General features: G+C 46.5%; 1 pseudogene; it reads left to right on the forward strand.

Moving 5' to 3' along the window:
- Positions 1 to 4,133, forward strand: part of LOC111970766 (collagen alpha-1(II) chain-like) — a 72,477-nt pseudogene that overhangs the window by 59,614 nt on the left and 8,730 nt on the right.

Genomic DNA, 4,133 nt, shown 5'->3' on the forward strand with positions numbered 1-4,133 from the left:
GATTACTGCCATCTGATTACTGCTATCGGATTACTGCCATCTGATTACTGCCATCGGATTACTGCCATCTGATTACTGCCGTCTGATTACTGCCGTCTGATTACGGCCGTCTGATTACTGCCATCTGATTACTGCCATCTGATTACTGCCATCTGATTACTGCCGTCTGATTACTGCCGTCTGATTACTGCCATCTGATTACTGCTGTCTGATTACTGCCATCTGATTACTGCCATCTCTAGGCTACTGTATTGATCCAGAGGCGAGAATTACTTTCACTCGCAATGCTGTTTCCTTTAAATGCTCGCCACCTCTCAGAATCAACAATGAAGTGAACACAGAACTTGATACAGTACATGATGCTTGTTTGAACAAGGAAATATCAAGGGAAGTCGTTGATGCTCAACTTGACCTCTCTGTCCTCTTCTCTCCTCTCCTCATCACTTCCTCCTCTCCTCTTCTCTCCTAACAGGGTGACAGGGGTGAGACTGGACCTCCCGGGCCTGCTGGCTTCGCTGGGCCTCCTGTAAGTACCACTCCAAGGACAGTACTGTCCGTGCACTTTCTCTCGCTACCGTCAACAGCCCAGGACCAACTCCAGCTGCTTGTTGTATGTTGAAGCAAACAGCTGTCTGAGCAGTCTTTTCCCCCGTGTCCCACCCCAGGGATCTGATGGTCAGCCCGGAGTCAAGGGAGAGCAGGGAGAGGGTGGACAGAAGGGAGACGCTGGTGCACCTGGACCACAGGGACCCTCCGGAGCTCCTGGACCTTCCGTACGTTTCAATAACTCACTTTGTCCTGAAAGAAAAAAATATAGAGAGTAGTTATTTTGTTAACGAAATATTCAAATGGAGTTAGTTGCTTCACATTTCTTCATAAAACGGACTATAATTTCCTTCATTTCAGGGACCTACTGGCGTTTTTGGACCAAAAGGTGCTCGCGGTGCTCAGGGACCCTCTGTAAGTACACATCTCACATCTCATACACATCTCACATCTCATATACATCTCACATCTCATATCTCATACACATCTCACATCTCATATACATCTCACATCTCATATCTCATACACATCTCACATCTCATATCTCATACACATCTCATATACATCTCACATCTCACATCTCATATCTCATACACATCTCACATCTCATATCTCATACACATCTCATATCTCATACACAGCTCATGTCTCATACACATCTCATACACATCTCATGTACATCTCACATCTCATATTTCATACACATCTCACACACATCTCACATTGTATATTTAATTTCTGCTCTATTTCTAATGTTTCCATTTTCATCAACAATCTCTCTCTGTCTCTCTGTCTTTCTCTCTCTCTCTGTCTCTCTCTCTCTCTAACAGGGTGCCACTGGTTTCCCTGGAGCTGCCGGCAGAGTCGGGCCCCCTGGTCCCAATGTAAGTACAACCACCTGTCAGCAATACAATTCAAACACTCACATCTTCTGTCACCCTACCTGAGCATCGAAGAATAAATCATACTGATTCGTTACACTGTTCATTTAGTAAAAAGTGTTGGATTTGAATGGAATAGAAAAGGAATTGTTTTAATGTGGGTTTAACAGTGTTGGTTAATATTTTCCAAAATGAATGAGCTCTTTTATGTAATTCCAGGTTTTTCCAATTGTTTCCTGATATATTTCAGTACAAGCAGGTGTAATGCTTTTGATTTTCTGACTTTTATGGTCATTCAGAAGGTGAAATGAGTACTGACCTTTTGATCTATAACCAGACGGGCACAGAATCATTCATCAGCACTATAGTGTGTTTCAGTCTGAATGGTTGTGACCTGCTCTTGTCTGTCTGTGGGCAGTTTCAGCTGAATGGTTGTGACCTGCTCTTGTCTGTCTGTGGGCAGTTTCAGTCGACTGGTTGTGGACTGCTCGTCTGCGTCTAGTTGGGCACCGTTCCTACTCTGAATGGGTGTGACCATGCTCGATTGTTCGTCTGATGGCCCAGGTTTCCCAGCCACCATTATGCTAGCTATGGTTGTGACCTGCTCTTGTCTGTCTGTGGGCAGTTTCAGCTGAATGGTTGTGACCTGCTCTTGTCTGTCTGTGGGCAGTTTCAGTCTGACTGGTTGTGACCTGCTCTTGTCTGTCTGTGGGCAGTTTCAGTCTGACTGGTTGTTATTCTACAGAGTATTGACCTGCTCCTGTCTCTGTCTGTCTCTTCTCTGCCTGTCTGTCTGTCTGTCTTTTATTTTGTGTTTTTATGATTGGTTGATTGGTTATTGTTTGGTTGATTGGTTGATTGATGTTTCATTGATTGAGTGTTGATTGGTTGATTGATTTACAGATTTATGGATTGGTTGATCAATGTATTGATTGATTGATTGATTTGTTGATTGATTGATTGATGTGTCTCTCTGTAGGGTAACCCTGGTGCTGCTGGTCCCTCTGGCCCTGCTGGTAAAGATGGTCCTAAGGGTGTGCGTGGAGACGGTGGACCCTCAGGCAGACAGGGAGATGCTGGGCTGCGTGGAGCCGCTGGATCCCCTGGAGAGAAGGGAGATGCTGGAGAGGATGGTCCCTCTGTAAGTTCACCTGTTTATCACTACAGTACCGTCCTCCAAGCACCAAGCCGGGGCATAGTGGACGGATTGAGAACTCTCATTCAGCCCAGCACCCCACTAAGCAAAACGGGGTAATACAAGCTGAATGATCTGTCCCCAGTAAGTTCACCTTTCATCAAAACCATCCTCAACTAAAGGTCCTGCAGGAGTTATGCTTTATTCAACATTTAAAAGTGATTTAGTCCACTGCACTCCCACAGATTGTGATGTTACAGACAAAGCCTCCGCACAGCCTCATCACCCAAGTTAACACTGAAATACATCTGAAGTGTTGCAGCTATAAAACCGGACTGCCTTTATTTCCCAAAAAGTCTCTCTTGTTTACTTCCAACCCACGGGCATGGACATTAGTCCAGGGAATGAAAGAAAGGCCCGTTATAATGGACAACAACACTACTCCCTCATTCCCATCATAACACATAGCTGTAAGTGTGTGTTCATCACTGACCCAATAACCAGACTAACCACACTGCTGTCTGCCGGGACATTAATAGCACCTTTAGGCTTCCCCTGGACAGAGACATGATGGCAGAGAGGCCAAGGCTTTTATTTTGCACTTACACACCCTACAATTTTCCCCTGAGTAGCACTGAACTGACAGCTGAGAGTTACTGAAATGAGATAGGCGAGCACAGAGAACAGACATAAGACACCCTGTTCCTCTCTGGTCTGAATCACATAAGTGGAGGAGAGTAGGATGCAGTGCACACAAAATACTTTTTCTTGCTTTTCAGGAGAGAAAAAAATTGTTGATCGTTTTTTTGTTGAGATTCTTGATAATAACACACTGTCCCCCTCTCTTCCTCCTCTCCTCCTCACTTCCTGTCTTCTGCCTCACTTCCTCCTCTCCTCCTCACTTCCTATATTCTGCCTCACTTCCTCCTCTCCTCCTCACTTCCTGTCTTCCCTCTCCTCCTCTCTCCGTTTCTCCTCCTGTCTTCCTCCTTCTATGTCTACCGTCCTCCCTCTTCTCCTCCTCTCTTCCTGTCTTCCCTTCCTCTCCTCTTCTCCTCCTCTCTTCCCTTGTTCTTCCTCCATCCTCCTCATCGTTCCTGTCTCCTCTCTCTCCTTTCTTCCTCCTCTCCTCTTCTCCTCCTCTCTTCTCTGTTGCTTCTCCTTCTGTCCTCTTCTTCCCTCCTCTCTCCTGTCTTCCTCCTCTCTTCCTGTCTTCCTCCTACTCCTTCCTGTCTTCCTCCTTCCTCCTGTCTTCTCACTCTCTTCCTGTCTTCCTCCTCTCCTCATGTCTTCTTCTCTCCTCCTGTCTTCCTCCTCTCACCTGTCTCTCCTCTCCTCTCCTGTTCTTCCCTCTCCTCCATCTTCCTCCTCTACTCCTGTCTCTTCCTCCGTCTTCCTCCTGTCTTCCTCCTCTCCTGTCTTCCTCCTCTCCTTCCTGTCTTCCTCCTCTCATTCACTGTCTCCCCTATCGCCTGTCCATCCTCTCTCCTGCTTTCCTCTTCTCCTCCTCCTTCTTCTTCCTGCTCTGTCCTGCCTCTGCCTCCGCTCTCCTACCTCCTCTTCCTGTCTTC

This window comes from Salvelinus sp. IW2-2015, linkage group LG11 (assembly GCF_002910315.2).
Source record: "Salvelinus sp. IW2-2015 linkage group LG11, ASM291031v2, whole genome shotgun sequence".
NCBI classification, from domain to species: Eukaryota; Metazoa; Chordata; class Actinopteri; order Salmoniformes; family Salmonidae; genus Salvelinus; species Salvelinus sp. IW2-2015.